The sequence below is a fragment of the Saimiri boliviensis genome, chromosome 17 (assembly GCF_048565385.1).
Source record: "Saimiri boliviensis isolate mSaiBol1 chromosome 17, mSaiBol1.pri, whole genome shotgun sequence".
Taxonomy (NCBI): domain Eukaryota; kingdom Metazoa; phylum Chordata; class Mammalia; order Primates; family Cebidae; genus Saimiri; species Saimiri boliviensis.
Window position 1 is genome coordinate 41,214,748 of NC_133465.1, and position 15,839 is coordinate 41,230,586.

The following is a 15,839-nucleotide window of genomic DNA, read 5'->3' on the forward strand; positions in this document are numbered from 1 at the left end:
TCCTGGATGGAATCCTGGAACGGAAAAGGGACCTCAGGAGAACAACTCGTGAAATCTGAATAAAGTCTGGAGTTTAGCTCACAGTAACGTAGTACTAATGTTGACGTCTTCCTTTTGGCAAATGTTCCGTGATGATGTGGGATGTTAACATTAAGGGAACTGGATAAGGTATATATGGGAATTTTCTGTACTTTCTTTGCAACTTTACTGTAAATCTAAAATTATTAAACCCAAACTGTAAAAGTTGGTTTAAAAAAATAGCATTCAAGATGGTTCCGGGCGGGGGTCTGGGGAGCGCAGCAGCCATGGCCAGCCACCTCGTGCTCAACAACGGCGCCAAGATGCCATCCTCGGGCTGGGCATCTGGAAGGCCCCCCCCCAGGCAAGAGACTGAGGCTGTGAAGGTGGCCATCAACACTGGGTACCTCCACATCGACTGTGCCCATGTGTACCAGAATGAGAATGAGGTGGGGGTGGCCATTCAGGAGAAGCTCCGGGAGCAGGTGGTGAAGCGTGAGGTGCTCTTCATGGTCAGCAAGCTGTGGTGCACGTACCATGAGAAAGGCCTGGTGAAAGAAGCCTGCCTGAGGATGCTCAGTGACCTGAAGCTGGACTACCTGGACCTCTACCTTGTTCACTGGCCGACTGGCTTTAAGCCTGGGAAGGAATTTTTCCCATTGGATGAGTCAGGCAACGTGGTTCCCAGAGACACCAACATTCTGGACACGTGGGCGGCCATGGAAGAGCTGGTGGATGAAAGGCTGGTGAAAGCTATTGGCATCACCAACTCCAACCATCTCCAGGTGGAGAGGATCTTAAACAAACCTGGCTTAAAGTATAAGCCTGCAGTTAACCAGATTGAGTGCCACCCGTTCCTCACTCAGGAGAAGTTAATCCAGTACTGCCAGTCCAAAGGCATCATGGTGACCACCTACAGCCCCCTCGGCTCTCCCGACAGATCCTGGGCCAAGCCCAAGGACCCTTCTCTCCTGGAGGATCCCAGGATCCAGGCAATCGCAGACAAGCACAGTAAAACTACAGCCTAGGTCCTGATCCAGTTCCCCAGAACTTGGTGGTGATCCCCAAGTCTGTGACACCAGAATGCATTGCTGAGAACTTTAAGGTCTTTGACTTTGAACTGAGCAGCGAGGATATTGACCATCTTAATCAGCTACAGCAGGAACTAGAGGGTCTGTGCCTTGGTGAGCTGTGCCTCCCACAAGGATTACCCCTTCCATGAAGAGTTTTGAAGCTGTGGATGCCTGCTCGTCCCTAAGTGACCTATGCCTGTGTTTCCTGCCTCATTTTTTTCCTTGCAAAGGTAGTATAGCCTGTGTCACTCAGCAGTGGGACAGCAACCTGTAGAGTGGCCGGCAAGGGCGTGTCTGGCTTGATGTTGAATCTGAAGAGGTCTGTCAGTAGAGCAGAAGTCTCTTCCAGTTTGCTGTGCCCTTCTTTTTGCACCGCTGGGGAAAGTAAAACCTAAATACCCTTTTCTGACCAAAGAGAAGCAAAATCTATCAGGTCAAAATGGTGCCACTAACAGCTGAGTTTGGACTGCTTGGAACTGTCATCCTTTCAGCAAGACTTCTCTTTGCCTCAAATAAAAAGTGCTTTTGTGAGCTTGAAAAAAAAAAAAAAGCATTCAAAAACCGTCAGGCAAATGAGAACCAAATACATCCAGAGATGAGATGGAAGACTTCCTGGTTCAGAAAGTCTTTCAGGAGGAAATAAGCTTGAATCTTGGGTGGAATTGGGATACGGGGCATTGGTGATTGGGCAAGGTCCTCGCCTGTAGGATTCTTTGTGGAGTGCTGGGTAGTCATATTGTTGTCTTTCCTCATTGCTAGCAGCCTTAGGGAAGCAGAACCCATCTGGGAAAGAGCGGACAGAACTGAAGAGGGACTCAAGGAAGTTAGGCTTACTGGATTGGGGGTGAATGTCAAAGTTCCAGTTTGGACAGGTTTGGATCGCGAGATGGATGGTGGGGAGGGCATCATGCTAAATACTTCCTGTACTTTCCAGCAGAGCCCAAGCAGGAAACCAGGAGAATCCAGAGGAAGGAAGTGACACAGGCCTGCCCCCAGTCTGATGGGGAAACTTACGTTATACCCTCAAGGAACCCGGATCTGTTTGGGAGACACACTCCCTGACTTCAGAGAGCTCTCTGTCTGAATGCACGGACACAATGCCCAGCTTTGAGGAGCCCCTCTGTCTGATGGAAGGGACACAGCTTCTTCTTCTCATCCAAAGGGGAGGCAGGACACGTCACACGCACACTGGTGGTAGCTGGGCTGACCTTTAGACGTTAGTATTCAGGGAAAAGGAGAGCCTGCGGGGAAGGCTTGAGGAGGGACCTGTGGTCCTTTGTGAAGAGAAAGCCAGTGTGAAAGGTGCTGGGATGGAGCTGACGGGCCCCCGGGCAATGAGCCCGGCTCAGACATGGATGTCCATGTTGGTGACCAAGCTCTGATCTGTTGTCCCCACAGGGGCTGATAGCAGCTGAAAAACAGTGAAGGGACAGGGAAAGAGAGGAGACAGACAAATAGAGACACATGAGCCACATGCGGAAGGAGATCTGAAATGGAGTGATAAAGCATACATATGAGACCAGGCTCACGCCTGCAATCCCAGGACTTTGGGAGGCCGAGTGGGTGGATCACCTGAGGTCAGGAGCCTGACCAACATGGTGAAGCCCGTCTCCACTAAAAATACGGAAAATTAGCCTGCAGGGACACACACCTGTAGTCCCAGCTACACTGGAAGCTTTGAGGCAGAAGAATTGCTTGAACCCAGGAGCTGGAGCTTACAGTAAGCTGAGATTGAGCCACTGCACTCCAGCCTGGGCGACAGAGCGAGACTCCATCTCAAAAAAAAAAAAAAAAAAGAATAGATATGAGTATGTGATTCAAATGCAGGCAGAAGCGAAGAGAGATTCCTGCTCCCAAACCTCCCCTCACCCCCCGACTCCAGCTGGCACCCTGTTTGCATCTCCCTCTCTCCATGCCCCCCATTCAGGTATTACCTCAGTATTTTCTTTCACTAGGGGTCAAAGGCAAACAGAGCCAACATCCACATATGCCAGCTTGCGGGGGAGGAGGATGTCTGGAAAAGGACATCTACCATGTGGTGCACACCAGGCAGGGCAGGAGGAGGGGCCAGGGAAGAGCTGTGCCCGGGACCTGTACAGAGTTGGGCACAACAGGTAGTGAGCAATGGTTGATGAGTGACCAAATGAGTAGCATGGAATCAATATTAGAGAATGGGCCATAGCACAGTGGTTAAAGCCTGCGTTCAAATCTCAGCTCTGCAACTTCCTAGCTGTATGACCTTGAGGAAATGACTTAACCTCTCTGAGCCTCAGCTTCCTCATCTGTGAAATGAGGATAAGAATATTAGAGGCACCTGCATCATAGCATTGTAGCAGCCTGGCATCTAGCTCATGCCTGCATGGATCTTACCACCGGGCCTGGCACACAGGAGGCACCAAACAGCCCTCAGCTTCCGTCATGCAGGTACTACACAAGTGACTTTCCCGTCTATGACATGCATGTGTTCTCAGTGGGGATACAGTGTGTGCAGGGGGAGCTTCTGGGCTGGATGACAGCGAGGGTGGCAGGTGGTACTGTAGGGTGGGAGGAGCACTAGCTGTGTGGCCAGGCCAAGCAGGCATGGGATCTATTCACAGCTTCACCACTTCCCAGACGGGGGAGCCCCAGCAAGGAACTTCCCCTCACAACTGAATGGGCGAAGCCCTTCCTGGGGCATTGTCAGTGAGAAGGTGCAAAGTGCCTCTTCAAACACTACTGAGAGCTGTATTTTTTTTTTTTTTAAGATGGAGTTTTGCTCTTGTTGCTCTGGCTGGAGTGCAGTGTCACGATCTCGGCTCACTGCAACCTCCACCTCCCTGTTTCAAGCGATTCTTCTGCCTCAGCCTCCTGAGTAGCTGAGATTAGCCCGCCAGCACGCCCAGCTAATTTTTTTTTTGTATTTTTTAGTAGAGATGGGGTTCCATCATGTTGGCCAGGCTGGTCTCGAACTCCTGACCTCAGGTGATCCAGCCACCTTGACCTCCCAAAGTGTAGGGATTACAGGCGTGAGCCACCGTGCCTGGCCGAGAGCTGTAATTCTTTCCAACATTCTATGTGGTCTGTTGTATGTGGCTGTGTGTGTCTAGAAGCCACACACAGAAATAGGGGACGTATGGATCAATGAGAGAAGCCCGATCTAGCTGTCGGGGCACCTGGGTTCTTTCAGAGCTCGAGAAAGGGGATCTTGCGCAATGCTTCGGCCCTTCTGACTCTCCAGCTATAAAATAGAGGTATTAAGGCTGACGTCCCAGAGCTGTTGTGAGGATTAAATGAGATATCGTGTGTGGTGTGGTCAGCTCACAATAGTTCCTCAGCAAATGGGAGGGAGGCAGCTCTGTTCTGATCTTTCCAACTACTGGTGGTGCCTGTGGTCAGTTTCCAGCCACGTCATCCCGCAATCCTTTCCATGCATGCACACAGATGGGAGCCTGTTTGTGCAAATAGCCACTTCTTTAGCTGAAGTGAGGGCATCCCTTGACCCATGCTGGGTCCCTTGGACCAGCTGGAAGTAGCAGATAAGCCTGGGGTCTCTGGAGCCAGGCTGCCTGGGCTTGAATTCCAGCTTAGCCACTTGCTAGCTTTGTGACTTCAGACAACTGACTTAACCTCTCTGTGCCTTTCTTTCCTCCTCTGAAATGGGAGACAACTGGAGCACCCATCTCAGAGGGCTCTTGGAGGGGTACAAAGGCATAAAGTGCTGACGGCAGAGCCTGGCACCATTGTTGTTGTTATTCCGGAGATGGGCCGGGTCTGGAGGGTGTGCTCTGCTGCCCGATTCCCACGCCTTTCCTGGCCAGCAGATATCTCATCCCTGGAACAGTCCTCCTGAGCTCTGACCAGTCTCCCTCAGGCAGAAGTTCCTAGAAGGGTGCAACCTGGGGCAACAGCCAGGGCAAGCTGCTAAAATGATCACACTTCAGAAGAGGCCTCCGGATGTCAGTGGGACAGTTTTTTTGGAAAGCGAATGTTCACAACGTTCAGGAAAGACGAGTGAGGCACCCTTTCGTAGGTCCCCAGCAGGGTAGGAAAGAACCAGCCTTTCCCAGCTCTATTCCCTCTCCCGCCTCAGACCCCCTCCCAACCAAAACGCAGAAAGAGCCGCAGGGGAGGGTGAAAGCGGTCTCTGGTGAGGTCAGAGGTCTGATACTCTGAAGTTCAAATCTCACTGCCCTGCCAGTGACCTCATGAGGAGGAGAGCCAGGAGTAGAAAAATGTAAAGAGGGTATCTAAAGGGGGTGGGGTGGGGGCTGGGGGAGGTATGATTGGAATGAGAGGAGAAATGGTGGGTTGTCAGAAAGAGGGAAACAGAAATTGTGGGGGTCTACTTTACCCAAAATAGGCAGAGGACCACGTGTGCGCGCAGACGTGTAAGTGTGCATCGGTGAATGTGTGAATGAATGAATGAATGAATGAATGTGTGCGTGAGAGAGCAGGTGGGTTTGAGCGAGTGGGGATGCGCGCCTGAGAGTCTGACTGTGCAGAGGCAGAATCATAGGCTCACCCCTGGGTGGGAACCTTTTCTGTCCGTCCCCCTTATTTTACAGATGAGGAAACTGAGATTCAGTGACGGGGAGAGAAATGGCCCAGGCATGTTGGGAGGGGGCGAAGAGGGGCTTTTCCTAGCTTGGCTTTCCCTTCAGTGTCCCCTCCTCCACCCACCCGCCCCCAGCTATTTCTCCAGGTAGGGGGAGGGGGCAGGCCAGGGCTGCTGCGGAGAGAAGGGAGAAGGGGAGCAGGGTGGGAGGCAGCCTTGCAGGGCACAGGGGCTCTGCGGGAAGGGTCCGGACATGTGGCCTCCCCCTTTTCTGAGGACGTGGACTCCCCACCCCAGCAGGGACGTGTCATCCCTGGAATGGGCAGCAGAGCCTCTGTCCAGCTTTTCTGCCAGATCCAGCCTCGAATTCGGGGAGGGCCCTTCAGAAGGACGCTTGGGCAGGCTCCCAGCCCGACAGAGCTGAGCCCTAAGAGGGAGTGGGTAAACCTTGGCCCACCCAAGGTCAGGCCCCCCCTCCCCGCCTCTCCTTGGTGTCCCCATCTGGGAAATGGGAGAAAGGGCAAGGAATTCTATCTGCTGTGGGGAGGTAGAATCTGGGTGAGGGGCGTGCAAGTGTCTGAAGCCCCCTTCCGACGGCAGTCGGGGGAACAGACCTCATCACAGGCTTGCCTATGGCTTCCTCCCCTCCTTCAGAGCCCCCTGCCTGGGAGGGACACCCTCTCCCTGAGTGTGGGGGAGGAGGAGAAAGAGGGTCCACGTCAGGAGAGGGAAGCTGCAGCCAAGCTGCAGCCAGAAGACATTCCAGATGACTCACAGCCCCGGAACGCCTTGAGGCCTTGAGAGCGGCAGGGACAGCCCCCTGTTCAGCTGGGGCAGCTGGAGACCCAGGAGCTGGGGGGGCAGGGAGGCGAGGCGAGGGGGAGGCAGGGGTCAGAGGCAGAGCCCGGAGACAGGATTAAAGCCAAGGTCTCTGAGAGCAACTGAGAGACGGAGACAGTGTGCCGCCCGCCTCATCCTAGCCACAAACAGTGGTCCTCACACAGCAGGGGGAGGAGGGCTAGATCTTACAGAGGTCTTCCTCCTGGACCACCGTGGTCTGATCCTAGCACCCTCCGGCCTTGAGGAGGCAGGGGGATGGCTACAATGACCTCCAGGGAGCCCCCACGTGATTCTCACCCACTCCAACCCACTTCACTGTCTGGCTTCTCCCATGACCTCTGTCCCCTCCACTTCCTGGGCCTCAGGTTTGAGGAAGGCAAACTGAGGCCGGACGAGGCTGGGCCTTGAGGAGCGTAGTTGCTCTCCCCAGGCCAGCCTGACCCAGCCGAGCTCTGCACTCCGGGCCTCTGCGTCCTGCTCCTTCCTCCCTCCAGAGAAGATGCGGCTAAGCCTCCAGTCTACGTGGCAGGCAAGGGGGGAGCCTGCGAGGGAGGGGAGCTGGGAATGAGGTCAGCGGGTTGGATGGGCCAGGCCATGGCTACGAAGGCATCTGGGCTGCAGCAGTCTGGAAGGTAGGGGCCTCCGGGTCAGGCCACTCCCAGCCCAAACCCGCCATCCACCGCCCACCATGGCCTCCTTCCCGTCCCCTGCTCCTCCCCTCCCGGCAGCCCACATTCCGCCCGCCCAGGCCAGATGGTTCGCATCAAGGCTTTTCCATGTGGCAGTTCCTCCCTGCCCACCAGGCTCCCTTCCCCCTCTGGCCACATGGCTTAGCTGAGAGTTGGGGAGCAGCTCTCCTGGGCCGTCCTCCCAGGACCAAGCTGGGATTCTGTGGGATCCCCGTGTCACGCTGCCACCGCCATCCTCGGTGGCTTCCCTGGCCCTGCCAGCTTCCCAGCCCCTACCACCTGGGCTTTCCAACGTCACAGCGTTCTTACCTTTGACCCCTCAATCCCGGCTGTGTGACCTCTGGCAACTACTTTCCTTCTCTGGGCCTCAGTTTTCTAATCTGTGCAAGGACAGGAGGACAGAATAAACTCAGAGCTTCCTTCCAGCGGAACATCTCCTGTTCTGTGATATTTCCACCTGGAGACTCTAAAGCTCTGGGGCCCAGCAGAAGTCAAAGCCCAGCTCTGGAGGCGTTATCTGGTCTACCTCCTCACCTGTTCCCGGCCTGTCTGTTCATCTCCGTATCCACGAGTCCCTCCCAAGCCACCCACACTTTCCTTGAATCTTCCCCTCCCCTCAAGGGCCCCGGCCTTCTTTTTTGGCGGGGAGGGGGAACAGAGTCTCACTCTATCACCCAGGCTGGAGCGCAGTGGCACGATCTTGGCTCACTGCAACCTCCACCTTCCAGGTTCAAGTGATTCTCCTGTCTCAGCCTCCTAAGTAGCTGGGACTACAGGTGCGTGCCACCACGCCCAGATAACTTTTTGTATTTTTAGTTGAGATGGGGTTTCACCATGTTAGTCAAGATGGTCTCAATCTCTTGACCTCAGGATCAGCCCACCTTGACCTCCCAAAGTGCTGGATGACAGTCGTCAGCCACTGTGCCCAGCCTAAGGGCCCTGGTTTCTAACTTGAGTCCTTCTGCTGTCACCAAGGGATAAGTCCTCTGGGTGAGTTCTCAGCAAAAGGATCACAAGCATTCTCCTCTCAAAGGCAGTCACCAACTCCCTGTGGTCACTACTGAGTATAACTCTTTCCCCCAGGAGCCCAGGCCTCTGGAAGTTGGCCCCAGCCTTACCTTCCTCTGCCCATGGCCTTGTCTCTCTGTCTTTCTTTCTGTCCATCTCTCACTCAATCTGTGAAACTTCTCAGGCTGGGTGGTCCCTTTCCTCCCATTTAAACCCTGCACTGGAACCCTGTCACCCACCCTCCTAAGCCTGGTTGGAAAGCCTCCTCCTCCATGCAGCCTTCCTTATTTCCCACTGGCACTCTCATTATCCTTTGTGTCTGGAGGCTTCCATTTACTGAGCAAGACACAGGCCAGCAAGGTGGTCTCACTACAGCCCCAGTTCACACACTGGGGAAATGGAGTACAGAGCTGGGGCATTTATTCAAAATCACACAACCAGTGCTGCCTCAAGTAAAGGACGTGTGTGTGTGTGTGTGTGTGTGTGTGTGTGTGTCTTTGTCTCTGTGTGTGTGTGTCTGTGTGTGTGTCTTTGTGTGTGTGTGTCTGTGTGTGTGTCTTTGTCTCTGTGTGTGTGTGTCTGTGTGTGTGTCTTTGTGTGTGTGTGTCTGTGTGTGTGTCTTTGTCTCTGTGTGTGTGTGTGTCTTTGTGTGTGTGTGTGTGTCTTTGTCTCTGTGTGTGTGTGTCTGTGTGTGCCTTTGTCTGTGTGTGTGTGTCTGTGTGTGTGTCTTTGTGTGTGTGTGTGTCTTTGTCTCTGTGTGTGTGTGTCTGTGTGTGTCTTTGTCTGTGTGTGTGTGTCTGTGTGTGTGTCTTTGTCTCTGTGTGTGTGTGTGTCTCTGTGTGTGTGTGTGTCTTTGTCTCTGTGTGTGTGTGTGTCTCTGTGTGTGTGTGTGTCTTTGTCTCTGTGTGTGTGTGTCTTTGTCTCTGTGTGTGTGTGTGTGTGTCTGTGTGTCTGTGTGTGTGTCTTTGTCTGTGTGTGTGTCTGTGTGTGTGTGTGTGTGTGTGATTCCCCTTCCTGGCTCCCCACTGTCCCAGAGTAGAAGGTATTGTCTCCAGAGCTCTCCCCAGCACAGGGATGGCCCCAGAAGACCTGCAGTAACCACCCAGGGAATAGGATCAACTACGGGATCAGCAAATTCAGCATATTCTCCTCCAAGTAGGGTCCTTGTCCAGACAGAAACCTGGGGTCATCCCTGTTCCTCACCACCCCCACCCCACATCAAATCCAACCCCAGCACCTGTAAATTTTGTCTCCCAAAGGCCTCTCAAGCCCATCCTCTTCTCTCCATCTCGTTCCCATCTACCAGGTCCAAGCCCCTCACCTGGGCAGGTGTGGCTGCCTCTCAGCTGCTCCCCCACCTTTGCCCACAGCCCTCCTCCAGCAGGTACCCAAGCCATCGAGTGCCCATGGCCGCCTTCTACAAATGCAGACCTGATTGTGACCCTCCCCTGCCTCAGGCCCTCTGCTGGAGCCTCTGGCCTGCCGAGCCTTTGTCTCTGGTGCTCCGGCCACACTGGCCTTCCCTGAGTTCCTTGGGCATCCAGCACTCGCCATGCTCCCTCCTGCCTTTGCATATGTGGTCTCATCACTCCCCAGCCTGCCTCCTACCCCTCCCATCAGCCTACCCAGGGAAGGCTTCCTAGGGCTTCAAGGCTCAGGCAGATCCTTTGCCATGTCTGCCCATTCAAAGCTCTGCATTCTTCTCCTTGGTAACCTTGCTGGTTGCGCCTCCATGTTTATTCATGTAATTTCATTGCTGTCTGTGTTTTTACCAGACATAAGCTCCATCAGGCAGGCACAGGGTCTATGCTGCTTACCACTGAATGCCCAGTGCCCAGCAAAGTGCCTGGCACGTGAGTACTGTTGAATGAACTCATCAGTAAATGAATGTGGCTCCTTAGCGGGAGGTAGCTTTTGAGAAGAAGGCAAGATCATGTTATCCATACAGGATCCTTTGTGTCCGAGCCAGACTGTCCAAAGGGGCCCTCTGCCAGGACTGGTACAAGTGAGCAGACTGGGTTCCCCCACCCCTGCCCAACACCCCGCCCCTGAAACTCCAGAATCTCAGGTTTGCCGGGAGGAAGAACCGGTGACTGGGTCAGAGGTGGAAGACAAGACATTGGTGGCCAAGGCTTACCTGGGGTGGAGGTTATGGAGGGGTATCAAGAAAGGAGATCAAGATCTGGAAGGTACCTCTGCCCAACAAAGTCTTCTCCTCAGCACCCACCTTCTTTTATTTAAATTCAGGATTCAAAGAAACCTTGGCATTTATCTCCCAAACACAACACAGCAACCAGACATCTGGCTGGGATGCAGGCCCTGCACCACCCGCCCCCTCTGTGGCTGCCACCCTTTCTCCCCTGGAGCAGCTCACGAAGGCTGCACACCTGCCTGCAGCATGAGGAGACCTGGCAGAGTGCCATCCCCTAGGATGGGCACCAGAGCACCGGGGACTGGGGAAGAGGAGATGCTGGAAGGGAATAAGAGAGGAAAAGAGGGAGGGAGAAGGAAGACTGTGTGGGTGGAGGGGTGGGACAATGGGCCAGAGGCAGAGAAGGAAAAAAAAAAAAAAAAAAAACGAAGAAAAGGAAGAAAAATGCATGAAGAGGAAAATTTGAAGGCAGCAAGGTTGGGGAAGGGGGAGAGAAAAGGTAAATGAATAGAAAAAGGAAAGGAAGAACAGAACGGAGAAAAGGAAGTGGAATAAACAGGCACAGAATTAAACCAAACAGAAAGATGTAAAGAAAAATTTAATCAATTCATTAAGCCAAGTTTTTTTTTTGTTTTTGTTTGTTCGTTTGTTTGTTTTGAGACAGAGTTTCACTCTTTTTGCCCAGGCTGGAGTGCAATGGCATGATCTCGGCTCACGGCAACCTCCACCTCCTAGATTCAAGTGATAGTCCCAGCCTCCCAAGTAGCTGGGATTACAGGCATGCACCACCACTCTCAGCTAATTTTTGTATTTTTAGTAGAGATGGGGTTTCACCATGTTGGCCAGGCCAGTCTCGAACTCTTGACCTCAGATGATCCACGGCCTCAGCCTCCCAAAGTGCTGGGATTACAGGTGTGAGCCACGGCGCCCGGCCAAGGCAACTTTTAAGAACCTACACTGCCTCCAGACACCAGGAGCAGGGAGGGAGGTGACAGAGAAGCTGCCAGCTACCTGGCCAGAGCTCACACAGGAAAGATGGGGCTGGCCCCTCACTTCTGACTACCACAGAGCGACAGTGAGAACTGGGCTCCCCAAACTCCACAACATCCCCCGTCCAGCACATTCGACTCAGCTGGGACCTGGCTGGGACCTGGTGGGGTGGCTGGAGAGGGCCTGGGAGTGGGGGGACATGACAGACTTGGTGTCACCTGGGGCCATGGCCCTGGCCCTTCTCTCTCCAGCTGCCAAGTTCTCCTCCTAAGACTGGGGGTGGTGAGGGGTGCAGAGAGTGGGGTGGGATCTGTCCAGGACTAGAAAGCAAGGCTCATCTTCAAGGGCCTGGAATGAGAGCTTGCTCTAGGGGAGCATGAGCGGGAGGCTGGGCCTGGCTGTGGACATTTGAGGGCTCAGGTCACCTGGGGAGAAAAGAAAAGGGGGAAGGAGAGCAAAAGAGGCCAATGAGATCCCGAAAGGGAGCTCGGAGATGCGGGGGATGGAGAAAGCAGCGAAGTCACTCAAAAGCGGGGAGAGATGCCGGGGTCTGGAAGGAGAGCGAGAGAGCAGGGGAGAGACGCCTCTCTCCACCACCGCAGCTAGACTTCTCTTCCCAGGTGCTGCCCTCTGGCCTGGCTTCTGGCCTCCCACACGCTCCTCGGCCCAGTCCAGTCTGCTTCCTTGCCCATTTCTCCATCAGAGCAGCTCACACGGGGGATCAGTCCTCACCATTCTAAGTCCAGGGAGCGCTTTACTCCTTACCACACTGGTTCTCTCCGCAGCACGGAACTCCCCTTCCTTCCCGCACCATCCCCTTCCTCTGCACTCAGGACTCCCAGGCCCTGTCTCTGGCCACTCTTGCCCTGTCTCCTCGTAAGCCCTTACACCCTGAGGGTCCCCGAGGCTCAGCGCCAGCCCCTCCACACTCCTGCCTCCACCCTCCATGCTTGCTGAGGTTACCATCCTCCTGGGCCCCGCGTCCGTCTGTCCTCTGAACTCCTACTCGCGCACCCAAGGATTTTCTCCATATTTCTAACTGGATGTCTCACAGGCTTCAAACACTCCGCACGGACCAAACCTACTTCATCGTCTTCCCCCTAACCCTGCACAGGAAGGAGGGCGGGAGGAAGGGAGAGAGGGAAACCCTAGGAGGCCGGAGGACTTGGATTTGGGGCTAAGGCACAGAAGGCCAGAGCTGCAGCTGGAAGGGAGGAACCCCGCAACGGGCTCGGACGGTGCCGCGCTGAAGCAAGGGGAGAAGAAGGTCCCAGACACCCTCCGGGGTGGTCCCCACACTCTGCTCCAGGCTCACTCCTCAGGAAGCGTGCAGGGCTCATGACAGAGACTCACGGAGAGCTTCATCCTGGGGTCTTCACTGTACCCCCCCCACCCCGCCCCGCTCTTAGACCCTGCCCTTCTCTCTTCTCAGCCCCTCTCCCAGGGACCCCCTCCCTGTCATCAGTCTGGGGCCAGAGGTGGGAGCAGAGAAGCGTTCTGGAGAGTTGGAGTCGGGGGAGGGGCAGCAGAATCTCAACCGGAGGCCGCAGAGCTGGAAAGCAGAACCCAGATGTGCAGGGCAGGGGACATGCCCCCACCAGGTGTACCACACCTGGGCTACCTCCTCCAGGTGTGTTCTCTCCTTTGTCCCACACCTTGAGTCCAGAAGGGGCGCCTGAGGAGCTCTGAGAGTGGGGGCCTTTTCCCTCCTTCTTTGGTGTTGCGGGGGGCACTTGGGGAAATTTGGAGAAGGAGAGAATTCAGAGCTCAGCACTTTCCTCTTTCTGTTTTTCTTCTTAAGGAATTTTTTTTCCCTAACTGCTAATGACTTTACCATTTCTTGGGGGTGTGGGGAGGAGATTCTGGCTTTTGCTCCCCCCGCTTTAAGTGCCGGACAAAGTCTTGCATTCCACAAGAAGCCAGAGCTTCAGAGTTTCCTAAAGATGAGGTGGCGTCTCCTCCTCTCTCAGGCACAAGCTCTTGCCTCCTCCCACCCCCCATCCCCCAAGTCTGCAGCCCTCAGTCCTGGCCAGGAAGGCCCAGCCAGGCTGGGAGGAGACCCCAAGCACATTCTTCCTCTCACTGTCATGCTGCAGAAATTAAAGACACATCTTCAGCCTGGGCGCCTGCCAAACGTTTTAAGTCAAAGAGTGGCAGAGGAGGCCTTGAGCCTCAGCTCCATGCCACGTGTAAAGGATGCTTGGAAACCGTCTGCCTCGGCTCCTGGGAGGAAGGCCTAGAACGGGACATTGGGGTGGTGGCTGTCACACACCAGGCACACAAAACCCCAATACCAAGTGTCCCTAAATATCCTTCAGAACCCCAGGCCCATGACATAGCAACCCCCAGTTCACACCTTGGCGGTTTCAGCTCTTCTTTAAGCCGTGCCTGGGAAAGCCTAGAAGGGGAACATGTGGGGAGGGGGCGCCGCAGGCAGGACCACTTCTTGTGAAACCCAAGAAGCAAGGAGGTGGACAGGTCACCAACCATCACACAACCAAGCCCAGTGACACCTTGCCCTAGACCACCACTCTAAATGTCTATTCCCTCCAAAAACGGGACTCTTGTCCCCTATTAGGGAGGGGGTCTCTTGGAACTGACCCACAGTAGAGACTTTGCTGGCTTCAGGAAATGCCATCTCAGCACCTCAGCCCCCCAGTCCTGCCCTGCAGTCGCTGGCACTAGGTGGGGGCAGACCCCGGGCCACAAGTTGCTGCCACATGGTCAGGATAATTGATGAAAGTCCGTCCCTCCATTGCTGTCTCCAGCCCTGCCTCTCTGGAAACTCTATATTTTCCCTTTAATTATAGCCCCTGCAGTCTCCCGCTGCCGGCCCCACCCGCACCGCTCATCCTGGCTGCCCACGGCCAGCCGACGTGGCTCCCTCCCCTTCTGTTCCTTTTTTTTCCCTTTGCCTTCGTTGCACAAAACCAGCTGGGGGAGGGCGTGGAGAGGGGCGGGGGGAGGCAATGGAATCTTGGATGGTTTGGGGGAGGCGGGACTCCCCGCTTCCACGTTTGCAGCTCTGGAGTACGGGGGTGGGGAGCTGCAGAAGAGGGAGAGAAATGAACAGGGCAGGCCAGGAGACCCCCAGGCCTTCTCTCAGGCCCACAGATTTTGTCAGAATGAGGTAGATTGGGGTTGAGGCAGAGCCCTGTTGTGGGGTTGGGACACGGTGGAAGAAAAGACATGAAGTTCTAGAGGCATCTTCCGCAGATATCATACAGCCTGCTGTCCTTTGGGTCCCAGGCCCCTTTCAGAGTGTGCAGATGATTCTCTCTGGTTCCTAAGGCAGAGAGCAATGACCCGGATTTTCAGTAAAGAGACGAGGCAATGGCAAGTGGCCCCTAAAATCAGATCAATCGTCCTCTGTAACCTATCCACACCCCCAAAGGCAGGTTTCACCCAGACCCCCAAAACATCCCACACATCCCCAACACCGACGGCTGGTACAACTGGAGAAGGGGCTTCACGGAGCTCCCAGAAATACACCTCTTTAGCTAAGTGCCCTCCCTCCGCCCAGGTTCTCTCTGGTTTGACTGTGCTGGGCAGGAGGTCTCCAAGCAGCCGCTGGCCACAGCCACGGCAGACAGAACTCTTCTCTAAGTCGCCAAGGATCACAGGCCTCCCACTAAAAATCCTTCCCAATTCTGGGGTGGAAGAGTTTGAGGAATTAATTTTTAGGGGATCGCAAGCCCCAGTCCCCACCTCTGTGTCCCTAGCAATCCCCCACCCCTTCCTGGCTGCGCCATCATCCAACGCCAAGGCTTCCTTCTGGACGGACCACCTAGTCACGTTTCTCACCCTGCACCTCGGCCTCTCCACCCCATCTCAATCATGCCTAGGGTTTGGAGGAAGGCATTTGATTCTGTCTTGGAGCACAGCAGAATCGACATCCTCAAAAATAAAACTCCCTCGCCTGCACCCCTCTCTCAGGTACCTGATTCTTCATGTCTAGAAAGGAATCTCTAAATTGTTCCCCAAATGTTCCTAAGCTCCATACCCTAGCCACACCAGAAGACATCCCCAAACAGGTACATCTTTTTAATTCCCCTGTTTTGGAGAGGTCCTCAGCTGGCCTCTTTATGCCCCTCCCGTAGCTTTTGCCAGAAAAGTCAGAGGGCGAGTGGGGCACAGCCAAGAGGAACCCCTCCCCAACACCCCCAACCCTTCCACGTTTGGAAACCTCCCCACCCGGCTCCCCAGTTCCACTTCCTCTAGATTGGAGGTTCCGGGAAGAGAGCAGAGGGGCACCCCTACCCACTCAGCCCACACTGTTCTGAGGACTCAGCATCCCTGCGACAGCACCTCTGGCCCAGGCCAGGCTGGGGGGCTGGGGAGGCAGATCGGTGAAGGGGGGAGATGTGGGGTGGACTCCCTTCCCTCCTCCTCCCCTTCTCCATTCCAACACCCAAATTGGGGGCCGGGCCAGGCAGCTCTGATTGGCTGGGGGACGGGCGGCAGGCTCCCCCTATCCGAAGGGCAGGGTTCCTCCCTGCTCTGGATCAGGATAGTATAAAAGGGGCCCGGGCCAG

At 54.9% G+C, this 15,839-nt stretch overlaps 1 pseudogene; it reads left to right on the plus strand.

Moving 5' to 3' along the window:
* The first annotated feature begins 305 nt into the window (after nt 1–305).
* LOC101051825 (aldo-keto reductase family 1 member B1 pseudogene) lies at nt 306–1,360 on the plus strand (annotated as a pseudogene).
* Nucleotides 1,361–15,839: the final 14,479 nt, after the last annotated feature.